The sequence below is a fragment of the Myxine glutinosa genome, chromosome 1, assembly GCF_964187855.1.
Source record: "Myxine glutinosa chromosome 1, kmMyxGlut1.1, whole genome shotgun sequence".
In the NCBI taxonomy this organism is placed as follows: Eukaryota; Metazoa; Chordata; class Myxini; order Myxiniformes; family Myxinidae; genus Myxine; species Myxine glutinosa.
Genome location: NC_136261.1, coordinates 230,847,724 through 230,862,961, shown reverse-complemented (window position 1 = coordinate 230,862,961; position 15,238 = coordinate 230,847,724). Strand labels below are relative to the sequence as shown.

Below are 15,238 nucleotides of genomic sequence, written 5' to 3'. Positions count from 1 at the left end.
ACTATCTCTTCTTTAACTCACTAATCTCTGACAACCACTTCGGGTTCAGAGCTGGCTATTCCACCTTGGATATGCTACTCCTTCTGACACATCAGTGGATGGATGCACTGAACCACAAACAAGAAATAAGGGACATCTCTCTGAATATCTTTCGAGCCTTTAATATGGTCCCTTTTGTCAAACTTTCACAAGATAAGCCGCTGGTCAGATACTTGGAACTTGACGTTCAATGCCATCAAACACTCTCAAACCCTCTCTCCACAAGGATCGGCAATCAAACTTTCAAATCCTCTTCTCTGGACAGCCCCTGCCGGATCCCTAGAACTCCTTGGCCTAACTATTTCCCATATTCTTTCTTTGTGGGATCATATCAACAAGCTAGCATCACAGGCTTGTTACCATCTAGGTATTCTCCATAGAGATAATCAAATGAAAGACCAAATACTGCATTGGGGTCATCAGAAGGAACCTTAATAAGCAAAGAGCAAAGATAGAGTTATCAGGATAAAAATGGACAGGATTTGGGTTTCAGCTGCTACTCCTCCACCCTCAAACCACACAGCGTTAGGATATGGTCTCCCTGTCTTATACCACTTTCTTTCTGGTCTTGCACCCTCTGTTCTTTCCATGCTTTATCCCCCCAACCCAGATTTTGGCAGGGCTCACATGGTCCACCATCAACACCCTTCTGGTGAAACTACCTAAATCAAGAATCAATGTGGAAATAGTGAAAAGTTTCATTTCCTCTATTTCCACATGATCACCTCCACACTATTTCCACATGATTGTCTCCAAATCTGAACACATCGATCTTCTCAATTAACAAGATTTTAGTCTTTTTATGTTTAAGTTAATGAATGCTCTTTTTAAGATAATTTATATCACACACCTCATTTGTGGTCCATGGGAAGGCAAATGTAAAAATCCAGGTAACGGTCAGTGTGAGTGGGATTCCTGTAAACTGTAATGTTCAAACCTCCTTCAGGACCCCTTATCAAAATGGTGTACAGGAAATAGAGGGATCCGTTAAGTTCCTCTTCATTGGTGAACCTGATGGAAGGAAAAGTTTTTGACTCAACTGGCCTGAGATTGTCACTTGGGTGGCGCCCGGATGAACAAGAGACGCCCCACCATGCCATCACCAGATACCCCGTGGGGCCGGGGTTGTACCACACCCATGGTCGGACCCGCGTCCAGATCCTGGCAGGCTAGACCCCAAGCTGTTTGGCACTTACCAATTTCCCAGGGGGTCAATCTTTGTACCACACCCGTGATCGGACCGACGTCCACCTTTAACCGTCCGCCCCCCCTCTCCCCCCCCCCCCCCCAGCACCCCCTGGTTCGAATCCTGCAACCTGGGACCAAGTACCTCCAACGTTACTCCAAATTTAATTTAAATTTCATTTTACCAGCTTTGCATTTCAAATTCTGGCAGCGGTCGAAAAACACAATATGTCTCTCGGGTCTTGCCCTTTCCAGGAGCCACTGCTGGCCATGAGCCTCCAACTCCCGGGTCCTCTCCCAATTGCTATAAGTGGCCAGCTGCTTGCGACTCTCTGTACCTATTTCACAAAAAAAACAAAATCACCACAATTCCAATTGGGGCTCATACTGCCATTGTCCCCCAATGGCCTTTCTCATCATAATGGTGCAAAAACACCCTTTTACCCCCTACCCCATGGACCCTGAAGCACACCTCGTCAGCAATTCCAGGCACAGGGTGTAATGGAGTTTTTGCGCTGATGGCTTAGCGACTCCAGCTCAGCTGCCAATTCGACCCTCACAGGGAGGGGTCCAGCTCGAACAACCCGGGTCCTGACACAACCCTCTCCAATGCCAGCTCGCACACCTCGATGGACACATGGACACATCCTTGCACACCAGCGTTGTTCCGGCCACACACACACACACACACACAGAGTGCAGGCTCACACACCACACCACAATGTAGCAGGCTTGAATACCTGTGTGTACACAGATGGTGACCTGAACAGGCATGGTCCAGTGTTGGGTCCAGTATGACCTATGCAGGCTGGTGTTGTACAGGGCTGGTGTGGCATGGGTGGGAGGATGGCTATGAGTAGATGGTGATGAGGAGATGCATTCACTGTCTCTCGAACCGTCCGTGTTGATGAGGAAGCAGAGAGAGAAAGAGAGAGAAAGAGAAAAAGAAATGTCCGATCTTGAACTTTTTTGTAAGCCCAAATGTTCTCCCTGCCTGGCGGTAGTGTCTCTTTTCCTATTATGCATGCACATGTGAGGGATTTCATTATAAATCCCAAGGCTGATGGGGACGGCAGCGTCACACTGTGACCCATTTCCGCTCACTAGTGTCAAATCGTCTGGCTCAGAGAAATAACTGTTGACAGAATTCTTGTTTGACCGCGTCAAATCGTCTGGCTCAGAGAAATAACTGTTGACAGAATTCTTCTTTGACCTTGCAAAACATTCTTTCCCCATGAGCTCCCTGCCTGTCCAGTCCTTACAACTTCTCTCCGAGGCAGCAGTCTGTGAAATTGTGGAGGGAAATTGGGAGAGATGTTTTGAGTTCCTTGATCTTTGACGAAAGTCTATTAAGCCGAATGCGGGTTGGTACTGGCTGAGATGTTGGTGCGGGCTGTGCATGATTGTAATGACATCCATGCTGGCGTTACTGTCCTACACGCCACTTCAGTATCTTCCATGCATGTATTATTTTTATCTAATAAATCTCTTGTACACTGTCCGAGTTCGACCAGGTGCTTATAAAACCCACGACACACACATATGTAATTTAAGCCCCAAGGACCACCCTCTGGTCCCATCAGTAGCTGCCTGTTGCCTGCAAAAGAGAGTGCTAAGATCACATAAAGTACACCAGAGACCAACCCCAAGGAGCGAGGAGCGCAGCACATCCCATGGATAAAGGAGCCCAACACCATCAAGCACAAGCATCACATGTGGTAAGGTGTTTTCAGTCCTGTCATCTCTTCCTGTATTTAGTGTGTATGAGAGCGTGGGCCGAAGTTAATGAGTAAGCCGCCGGGACTACGAGAGGGACACACATGATTAAAACAGCTGTTTTGCTTGCAGTCTCTGTCTCTCTCCCTCTATCTCTCCCCCCTCTCTCTGTTCCCCAATTCCCTTTTATTAAACACGTTTTATTCCCTTCTTGGAGGGTTGGTTTAGTGTGTGGTATGGAATTGAGTCATATACCTGTGGCACGAGTAAAGCTGCGACAGTTGGGAATTTGCGCCAAAACCTCGATAGAAGGAAACAAATGCAATGGTTTATCAAGGGTTTTCAGTCAGCCTTATCATTTTGATCGGGTGAACCCTGTATAGGCGACAGCCTCGCTGGAGATACTGTGCATCAGGAACTGCAGCAAAGATATTTTTGCCTTTCCCGGTGGACAACACAAAATTGGTTACCATTTGGGTGGTAGATTTCGACCATATATATATATATGTATATATATATACTGAAACGCAAAAGAAACTTACCACCTTTGAAATCTTTAAATATCAACAATAACACTGCGTGTAGTAAATGTGTGAACTTATTTGTGGACAATAGTGTCCTCACTGTCAGACAAAACGGTCACGGATGGTCACTTGAACCTTCAATGGTCACTTCATAGCACCGCTGTTGAACAGCCGTTTTGACTGTCAGTGATTAGCCAAGGGGTACGGGATGATTTTAATGAGCTGTACGTGATGTCTTGATATTGGCTTTAAAAAGGCCAGTGCAAAATGGGCATTTCAATCAACATGCCACGATTGTCAAGGGATCAACGGCAGCGTGCCCTGGGCATGCTGGAAGGCGGACTGAGCTACCGTGAGGTGGCACGTCGCCTTGGCTGTTCACACCAGATGATATCGGCCCTGGTGGACAGAGACACCCTCCACAACTCTTCAGATGACAGACCTCGATCAGGGAGGCCAAGAGTCACCACTGCAAGGCAGGATAGGCAGATGGTCCGAAACTTACCACTTGTTTGAAATGTAATAAAATTGTAACAGTTCAAAATAAAACAAACCAACAATTGCTAATTGAAACATTGGCATTTTATTGATGACATGTCAAGTTTTTGACCAAGATACACCATCTCATCAGTTTGTTCTACAGTACAGAACAGCACAAGGTGCAATGTCAGTCCCCTTTCAATCGCGTGTGTGGCCACCATTGTTTTGGATACAGGCAGTGCATCGTCGGCATATACTGCCTACCAGTCTTTGAATGGATTGCTGCTGGATTCTGTCCCACTCAGTCCTCAATGTCTGAAGCAGCTCTGCCAATGTCCTGGCCCTGCCAAATACGCGTCTCCCAAGCTCATCCCACAGGTGCTCTATGGGATTCAGGTCAGGGGAGAGCGCAGGCCACTGCATGGTGTTGATGTTCTCGCCTTGGAGAAATGCAGTGGTAAAGCGAGCAGCATGGGGACGAGCGTTGTCATGCTGAAAGGTTCTCAGTTCTGGGTGGTCTAGCAGGAATGGCAGCAGATGAGGTCGCAGGATGTTATCCACATACCGCTGGGCATTAAGATTCCCATCCACAACCACCAGTGGCATCCTGTATCGGCCTGATATGGCGGCCCACACCATCACACTTGGGCCACCCCACCTGTTGGCTTGACGCACGCAACAATCGGCATATCGCTCACCAGTTCTTCTCCTGACACGCTCACGCCCATCAGGACTGTCCACACAGAACCTTGACTCATCGCTGAAAGCGACCTCGTTCCACTGTGCCAAGGTCCACCGCTGATGCTGCTGGCACCATCTCTGTCGGTTGCGGCGATGGGCAGCCGTCATCACGGCGCCTCTGTATGGTCTTCTGGCAGTCAGATCATAGTCATGCAGTCGTCTTCGTGCAGTATCATTGGAGATCCGTGGGTTTGCACGCCCCGGAGTTTCTGCCGCAGTACGGGATGCTGGACGGAATCGATCCCGCAGGTGACTTCGGACCATCTGCCTGTCCTGCCTTGCAGTGGTGACTCTTGGCCTCCCTGATCGAGGTCTGTCATCTGCAGAGTTGTGGAGGGTGTCTCTGTCCACCAGGGCCGATATCGTCTGGTGTGAACAGCCAAGGCGACGTGCCACCTCACAGTAGTTCAGTCCGCCTTGCAGCATGCCCAGAGCACGCTGTCGTTGATCCCTTGACAATCGTGGCATGTTGATTGAAATGCCCATTTTGCACTGGCCTTTTTAAAGCCAATATCAAGACATCACGTGCAGCTCATTAAAATCATCCTGTACCCCTTGGCTAATCACTGACAGTCAAAACGGCTGTTCAACAGCTGTGCTATGAAGTGACCATTGAAGGTTCAAGTGACCATCCGTGACCGTTTTGTCTGACAGTGAGGACACTATTGTCCACAAATAAGTTCACACATTTACTACACGCAGTGTTATTGTTGATATTTAAAGGTTTCAAAGGCGGTAAGTTTCTTTTGCGTTTCAGTATATATATATATATATATATATATATATATATATATATATATTGTTGCGGATATGAGGACTGTATTTTTTTGATTGTGTGTATTATTATTATTGCTTGAGTCTGGCCCCTCCTGCCTCCAGTGTTGTGTAAAGGTCAAAGGGCGTTCCGGTAGTTAATTCCATAAAGCATCCATTGAAGGACACTATAATACCCTTGTTCAGTAGCTTATATCTTTATTATGTGTTTTAGGGTAAGGCCTTGTCTTCCATTAAAATGATACTCCATTGCACCAAGTGAAAAAGATAGATTCCTTTCATTCCCCATTCCCACCCCCACAAAAACCTCCATTTCCCCTTTCGTCATGGCCAAGCCTCAATCTGCCAATTACATCCCCTCCAAGTCTCCATTGCCAACTGCACTGGGCAGTTGGCCAGTTTGTTACAGCTGTGGGTTGTTTTCGCCCCAAAGCCGCCATTGAACATGTGCTCGGGTTGGGGAAGAAAGGCGTGCCCGCCCGTCGTCATCAAGGGCGGAGCCAGAGGGTCGCGCGACCAACCAGGGCCGAGGTGAGCACACCGATGGGCGTGTCCTAAAAGCCGGCGGCTTAATCGCCGGAGGCGTTATAAAAGCGCGCGCGCAAGAGTGATGAGTGGTTGCGTAGAGAGGTCCATGACAAGAGAGGTCCATGACAAAGAGAGGTCCATGACAAAGAGAGGTCCATGACAAAGAGAGGTCCATGACAAGAGTGGCGGTTGCATCCACAGCAGCTTGAGCCACCGAAACTGCAGCCACAGCAGCATGGGGCCTGGACGGCAGTTTGGAGCAGGGCCGCGAAGGAACGGCGGCTGCCCAACGCGCCGATCGTGCTGCCGGACCCGTTGGACCTCCCTCTCCCCCCAGCCATCCACCTGCCATTCCTATCATCATTCCCCGTGTAAGTGTGTTCGTAGTCTGTCTTTTGTCTTGTCCCTGGGAATAAGTTAAGCCTGTTAGATAAGCTAGTATTTTCACTGTGTCTCTAAAAGCTTCTGTAAATTATTTTCTTATCTTTCCTTCTCCTTGGTTATTTTGACCCTGTAAATAGTAAATAAATTTCGTAGTATTTTCAACCTTTTTTTCGTCTTCTTATTCCTTTTCTTCACATCCGTCGTCTTTGTCTTTTCCCTCATTGAATAGCTGTGGCGCGATACGGCCAACGTTCGAGTGAATCGGGTGAATCGGGGAAACTGTTAGGTCGCGGGGCCTCCGCTCGGCAAACATAACATCCTTAACCGCGGACCGTAACTATATATATATATATATATATATATATATATATATACAGACTTGGCATTTAATATGGAATTATTTTTTTTGTGGGGGTGAACTTACTTTTCAAGATGTCTTAGAACCAAAAGTTCATTGGAATTATATTGAAATTATTCAAGATTTTGTTAATGTGACCTTTAAAACTCCTGCAGCCACACCGACTCCTCTCCGGCCTTGCACCCCCAGCTCTCTCTGTGCTCTGTCCCCCAAATATTCCTACAGGTCGCACAAGATCTGCCAGCAACCCTCTGATGGTTAAACTGCCGAAATCTCGGCTCTCTGCTCACCTTCACTCTTTCATTCCTCTTTTCTCCCGCCTCTGGAACAAACTCCCTCACTCCCTTCAATCCCACTCCTCCCTCCAGGTCTTTAAAACAGCTGTTCACCACCATCTCTTATCTTCCCCCATCCAAAACGTTGATCTTTTCTACCCCCGCTAATTCACCCCAGATCCACCTTGTTTGAAATTCCAACTTCTTTCCTGGAAGTCCTGGCAGTGTCCATATGTTTTATACCTCTCCCACCGCCCCCTTCCCATGCCCCCCCCCAAAGCCCTCGCCCTCTCTCAGATCTCTCGATGTCTCCATGTCTCTCGGTCCATGCTCTCAAATGTTGTGTTTGTGTCCTTCCCCCTCTCTCCCCATCTTGTCTACCGCTCCCGATGTTATATGTTTTATGTGTCGGTTTGTCTTTTTGTGTGATTAATGTTAGCTCTTTCACGAGCCTCGATCTTGTATACAAAAAAACAAAAAAGGAAAAAAAAAAAAGAAAAAAAAATAAATAAACAAAACCCACATTTGACATTTCGAAACAAATAAATTGATCCTTGAAAGTGATGTAAACTGATATCGAACTCAATTCATGGAAAGTACTGTGTTAAACTTCTGTACGTTTTCCAGAAGTATCTCTTTATTTTGCACATGAGCCAAAAATGTTTTTAACAAAAACAAAAGTTAAATTACGACTGGGATTACGGACAGTAAAATTACAGTTCAGTACTTCGTGTAACCCCCACGAGCATTCAGGAGAGCACGTACACGTTGAGGCATGCTGTTCACGAGATTTGCCAAGGTTTGGACAGGAATCGCTTGCCATGCAGTGACAATAGCCTGCTGCAATTCACGCACAGAGGCAGGCTTCTGGTCCAAGTGGTCGATTTGACGCGTTAATTCTGCCCACAAGTTCTCTATCGGATTCATATCAGGGGACATGGCAGGCCACTCCATATGCTCTACACCACGGTCAGCAAGAAATGTTGGATCATGCGAGCACGATGAGGCCGTGCATTGTCATCTTGGAAGACAAAGTTTCCTCGAAAGGCTGCACGAGCAAATGGAAGCAATGTTTCTTCCAGAATGGCTCTGTACTTGAACTGGTTCAGGTTTCCATTCAGAACAACCAGGTCAGTTTTGCCCCCTGCATGAAAAGCAGCCCAAACAGCCACCCCACCACCTCCAGCTTGGACTCCTGGCACTATACAATCTTTGTTCTAGGCTTCATGCACTTGTCTGTGCACTCGGATACGGACATCTTGACGATAGACCAGAAATCTAGACTCGTCACTGAAGATCACGTGATTCCAGTGTCCTGGCTGCCATTGACAGTGCTCTCTGGCCCACTGCATTCGGCGCTGGCGGTGTTGTCTGGTCAGGCGTGTCTTTCTCAGGGGACGCCTGGCACGATAGCCTGCTTGAACCAGTCGTTGGTTGACTGGCCTTCTGGATACAGGCACATTTGTGAGTTGCTGCCACTCAGCCCTAAGCCGATTAGCTGACTTGGTACGGCCATTGCGGACTAACCGGTGCAGCTGGCGATCATCCCTCCTTGTGGTTCTGCGGGGACGTCCTGGCCTCGGTAATGGAGTAGGGACACCCCTCTGAGCATTTCGTTTCAGGATATTTGACACCTGACCTTGAGTGATGCCATACTGCCGAGCAATAGCACGCTCTTTCATGCCGTAATTTCGTAAAGCCATCACTCCATGACAAACAGCATTGTCGAGTTGACGGACCATCTCCAGAGGAAGCGGCAATAACTTTTGGAGACGTGCAGCAGTTGTTTTCCACTAATACAGAACGCAACAACCCTTGTATACCCGACTGTGAAGCCAATCGTCAAATGCACCTGTCCGTACATTTTGCTACGCCACCTGTGATATAATCCTGTTGTTGACTTCTTGCTGCGACAGACAATCAGTGACATGGCTCTTTTAACAAATAAATCACCAAAGTGTAAAAGCAACTCACCAGATTGATATCCTGAGTTAGGAAAGTAAACCCAAGTCAAGGAAAAAAAAATATTCCATATTAAATGCCAAGTCTGTATATATATATATATATATATATATATAATGGGTGGAGCTTATTTTTGAACTTTTGAAATATGATCTTCTTACCCTCTCAATTTGTTCCTATATATGAAATACAAATTCAGGCAAAATATGAGCACAATTGAACAATATGTAGGGGTAGCTCAATGATGGTAAAGTTTCTGATACCCCAAAGCTGCGGCCGCCCTTTTATTTCGCATACTACTGATAATAGATTAATTCTGTTGATAAATTAAGAACCCAATTTTAACTACTAAGTAAATTGACACTCTCTCCTAACATCATACACACAACATGCAATCATTGTGGTAAAATTAATTACTGGGAACACAGATAAAACCTTTAAATTATAAAACTCTGTGCTCCATTAAATAAATAATTACAGTAGTAATATGTACATTGTACATACACAATATCTGTTATAATAAAAGAGTAAAATGTTCGTTGAGCTCGAGTCTGCTAGACAATAAATGCTAAAATGAGATGTAGCGCTGACCTGGGAACGCTTATCACCATAGTATCTAAAAGTAAACACTGTACATAGGTGTATCACAGAACACTATTTGAAAATAAAAACGAAGTTATCACAGGCTTTGCAGAGAATCACAGACACAATGGGTGTATAAACATGGTATAATATTATCACAGATTATAGAAGCATAATCATTGTGGTTCAACTGGTTCATATCTATTATCCAACCAATCATCCGAATCCCATTGTTTTTCTGATAAATTGATAATGCAAATTTTCCATGAATTTATATTCCAGACATGTTCAGACTTGTTTACTGTTTGGACTCAATGGACTGACTATGCTGACTAAGCAACAGCTGCAACACTGTTGCAGCAGTATGTTTGTGTCATTGCTTGAGGCATTGTGCTCACTGCTCAGTTATTAATAGAACTGTTTGAATTTTCTTGATTCTTAATTTCTTAATGCTATGTTCTACTTCTTTCAGATTCATATCTGATTGAAAATGTCATCTGTGGAAAAAGCAACAAGATCTCAAACCAAGTTGTATCTCCCTGGCGACTCTGTGAATGAATTAAGTGGCAGCAAGTTGCCATCATTGCGTATGGCTCTTGGATTCTTCCTACATCACCATCTCGATCTGAAGGAGACCGTAAGACAATCGTCGGATGTTACCATCACGGAAATAGCTAACTTTTGGAAGAAAGCTAGAATCCCGATGAGAGCTCATCAAAACTGCCAAACCAAGCTTGAGCAGACATTTGAAGAATGGCGTCTTCTGAAAAAGAACAAAGCGCGAACGTCACCAACTCAACTCGCGAGAGAGTCGGCTTTTGTTTTCAGGCTTGAAGACCTTTTTGATGTCGCTCATGCTGATGCTCTGACCAATACGTCAGTATTACAAGAAGACAAGGATTTCTTGTTAGCCCAGTGAGAAAAGGGAAGAAGGGGGTCGCTGGCTGGAGTAGATGTAAAGCTTGCTGCGAAGGAGAAAACGGCGTCCAAAAGAGAGGAGGAAATGCTTGCCAGGCGACAGTGAATGGAGCAAATGAAACAGTTAGCAGCTTCTACAGCTGAACTGATTTCATCTGGTTCTGAATCTGAAAACAGCTCAGCAGAAGATAGTGAAAAGATGGAAACTGGGGACAATGCAAGTGAGGGAGCTGCTGGAGGCATCACATTTCAGACACAAAAAAGAAAGAGGGGGCGAAAAACTGTCGTTACTGAAGAACTCGCAGCCGCTCTAGATCGCACAAAAGTGTCAGACCGCAAAGCCGTTTTTGTTATAGCAGAAACTGCCAAAAGCTTGGGACAGAACATTGATGAACTTGCTCTAAACAGAGACTCAATTCGCCGACAAAGAGTACAACACAGAGTCCAGAGATCTGCAAATATAAAGGCGGAGTTTCAGGGTAACGTTCCCCTTGTTGTTCACTGGGACGGCAAACTGATCCTTGATCTAATTGGAAAAGAGAAGGTTGATCGCCTGCCAGTATTGGTTTCAGGGAAAGGAGTTTCTCAGCTACTCACAGTTGCCAAGCTTCCATCTGGAACAGGCGAGGCTCAGGCTGCTGCTGTCTTTGGAGCCATTGAAGACTGGGGCATAGCCGACAGCATCCGAGCTATGTGTTTTGACACGACCAGCTCAAACACTGGTCGGATCGCTGGTGCCTGTGTCCTCCTAGAGCAGAAGCTTGAGAAGGAGCTCTTGTCACTAGCTTGCAGGCATCACATTATGGAATTGATAATTGGTGCAGTGTTCCAAGTGTGTATGGGATTGGGAGCCAAATCTTCTCCCGAGGTTCCACTCTTCAAACGCTTCCAGGAATACTGGGGATTCATAGACACGGCCAAGTATGAACCAGGGATTGCAGCTGATGACGTGGCAAGTCTAGTGGAAGACATAAAGCAAGGCACTATCGATTACGCCAACAAGCATCTTGAACAGAGTCAGCCGAGAGATGATTATAAAGAATTCTTGGAACTTGTGATTGTCTTTCTCGGTGCTGCTCCTGCCAGAGGAGTGCGATTCATGTCACCCGGAGCAATGCACCACGCCCGCTGGATGTCCAAAGTAATATACTGTCTCAAGATCTGGATGTTCAAGGCTCAATTCAAACTGACTCCTGCAGAAAAGAGAGGATTACGTGATGTGTGTGTATTCACAGTACGTGTCTACCTGACAGCCTGGATCTCTGCACCTCAAGCATCAGGTGCTCCTTAGAGTGACCTGCTGCTGCTGAAGTCACTGCTTGAATAGTCATCAATCCATCCAGCCATCTCAAAGTCAACATCACGCAAGTTTTCCAATCACGTGTGGTACTTGTCACAGGAACTTGTTAGCTAGGCTTTCTTCGACAGTTGGGTCAGTTCGTCAACCAAGAGACTGATGGTGAGTGCCATGAAGAATGAAGAAGACCAAGATCAGGATCATTCCAAGCGAATCACTGTTGCTCTTGATTCATTCAAGGACAAGAACTTGGAAGATTTCGTCACAGCAAGGTCAATGAAACTTCTGCGAATGATGGAACTTCCAGATGGATTTCTCGCGGTTGATCCGGACTTGTGGGATGACAGAGACGACTACAAGCAGGCTGCAGAAACAGTCAACTCTCGAAAAGTTGTCAATGACTACGCTGAACGTGGAGTGGCACTTATTCAGGAGTACAGTGGGTTGATAACCCGCGATGAAACTCAGCTGCAATTCCTGCTGCAAGTTGTCGAGGACCATCGCAGAATGTACCCTGATAGCAGAAAACATACACTGTCCGGGATGCCATGAAAATAATAAATTTGGGGTTTGCTGGACATTGTCAGACTGATACTATGAACTCTGTCAGAAACTGAACAAAGAATTCACTATTAACGTGTTCAAAAATAAATACTGTGTTCAAGTGTGTTGTTTAAAATAAATTAAGATATAGTCTGATATACTCGTAATTCGTTGAATTTTTATAATTTTCATAATCTTTGAGGCCCTTGGGCTACCCCTAAACATAATAATTTAGTGCTCAGACTTTTTATACAGTGTTTCTATATTATATGGAACAGATTAAGGGGGTAAGACTTTCAAAAATAAAAATTTAGTTTTAAAATTTTTTTAAAGCCCCACCCTGATATATATATATATACTGTATATATATATATATACATATTTATTTATTTATTTATATATATATACAGTCACGTGAAAAAGTAAGTACACCCCATGTAAAGTTTTGATTTTTTCAACATATTTCTACATACAGATATTTGATCTACATTTAAACAGTATCTATAGATAAAGGTGATCTCATTGAACAAAAAACAATGAAAGATTGACTTTGCAATAATTTCTTCAACAAAAAATTGTTGAACAGCGTGCACAATTGCATGCACAGCTCGTTTCAAATCCCCCCACAACATCTCGATGGGATTTAGATCCGGGCTTTGACTTGGCCATTCCAGAACCCTCCATTTCTTTCTTTTCAGCCATTCCTTGGTGGATTTACTGGTATGTTTAGGGTCATTGTCATGTTGCAAGGTCCACCTTCGGTTGAGCTTCAACTTTCTGACAGATGGCCTCACATTATCCTCAAGCACCATGTGGTACAATGAAGAATTCATAGTGGATTATATGATGGTGAGCTGCCCAGGCCCTGATGCAGCAAAGCTACCCCAAACCATAATATTTCCACCACCATGCTTCACAGTTGGTATCAGGTTCTTGTGGTCAAATGCTGTCTTTGGTTTTCGCCAAACATGTCTTCTGGTACTGTGGCCAAATCGCTCTACCTTTGACTCATCTGTCCAGAGCACATTGTTCCAGAAGTGCTGGTTTTTGCCTGGGTGTTCATTGGCAAACTTTAGTCTTGCCCTGATGTTCTTTCTGGACAGCAAAGGTTTCCTCCTGGCACACCTCCCATGTAAATCAAATTTGTGCAGCCTCTTTCTAATGGTAGACTCGTGCACTTTGACATCAACAGTGGCAAGAGCTACCTGTAGATCCCGTGATGACATTCTGGGGTTCTTAGAGACTTCTTTCAGCATCTTGCGGTCTGCTCTCGAGCTTAACTTGCTGGGGCGGCCTGGCCTGAACAAATTGGCAGTTGTTTGGAATCTTCTCCACTTGTAGATCTTCCGGACAGTCGAATGATTGATTTCAAATTGTTTGGAGATCTTTTTAAATCCCTTCCCAGACTCGTAGGCATCTATAACCTTCTTTCTGAAGGCCTCAGAGAGCTCTTTTGATCTATGCATGGTGACGCCACACACTTCAACAACAAAGAGCAAATCAAACTAAATGTCTGAGGTTTAAATAAGACAGGTTCCTCCAAGATCCTCTCTAACGATGTTCTAATCATTTTCACCTGAGCTGGTGCACCTGATTCTAATTTTAGGTATTTGAAGTAGTGATAAATGTAGGGGTGTACTTACTTTTTCCACATGCGAAATTTGCATTTATGTTTATTTGAATTATACAATGGATGACAAAATGTAAATGTTTCATGATATTTGTTATATTATATCACTTTTATCTATCAATATTGTTGAAATGAAGATCAAATAGCTGTATGTTGAAATATGTTGAAAAAGTCAAAACTTTACGTGGGGTCTACTTACTTTTTCACGTGACTGTATATGTGTATGTATATATGTTCCAATTTGCATTTATGTTTATAAATAAAATATATTTATTTATGTGGAATGGGGAGAGGTGGGAGGGGGGGGGGGTCCATAGCTGGACCATGGTAAGTGTAGTATGGTCTGTGTGTTTTGAGTCGTGGTTAGATTGACATGTAACAGGGACCTGTCAGGTTAAGTTGTTTGTTACACGTGACACTGAGGAGGCAGCGTATGTAATATGTAGACAGGGTAGACTTTAATATGTGGGCGTGAACACCTCATGTGGTAGGAGGACTAGTAGGCGAGAACTTCTCATGAGAGAGGCACACATCTGTCTAGTTATTGTGTGTCAGCCATGGTGGTGTAATGTGTTGTGGAGACGGAACTGCTATCCTGCAATTATCTTTTTATAGGCGCCACCCCCATGGGCGGAACGGCCAGAACAGAGAACTCCGCCCAGGAGGAAAGTTCAACAACAAGAGAGACCTCGCTTGAGGAAGGAGGACAACAAAAGCCCTGGAGAGGAAGAAGAAGCCACTTACAAACTTTGAAAAAAAAAAATGCCTATCTCTGCCCTTTTGGTGGAGGCTGGGGAGATGCCTCTTTCCCTCTGCTGGGAGGTGTCCCTGCTAAAATTCTGGGCAAAATATATATCCTCTGGGTCCAATCACCCAGTCCAAGCTGTTTTTGTAGACTGTTGGGAGTATGAGGCTGGGGGCAAAAACCTAAATTCCGCTCCCTTCGGGATGGCCTGTAGGCGGGTAGAGGGTGAAATGGGTCTGGACTCCTTGCCCATTGAGTCCGTCAATAAAGTTCCAATCTGGCCCCCCTGGACTCTTACTATGCCTCAAATCCACCTGGATCTATGGGGGAGAGTTGACAAGGATAATCCCTCTGCATCCTGCATCCAGATGATCGAGTTCATCCATTCGGTTTGGAGTCAATCTCTCCACGTTTACACGGCTGGTTCCAAAGTCCCTTCCCTTGGGAGAACTGTGGTGGCAATAAGTATCCCTGATGTTGAGGTGACAAAGGCTAAGTGGTTATCTGATCATCTCTCCGTCTTCACAGCTGAACTCTTTGCTATCGTATTGGCACTG

The 15,238-nt window shown here is 45.1% G+C and overlaps 1 protein-coding gene across 1 annotated transcript in view; it reads right to left on the bottom strand.

The window, feature by feature from the left end:
• The window catches only part of LOC137413377 (zinc-regulated GTPase metalloprotein activator 1), a 308,658-nt gene that overhangs the window by 168,435 nt on the left and 124,985 nt on the right, over window positions 1-15,238 (bottom strand). The window lies entirely within an intron of this gene.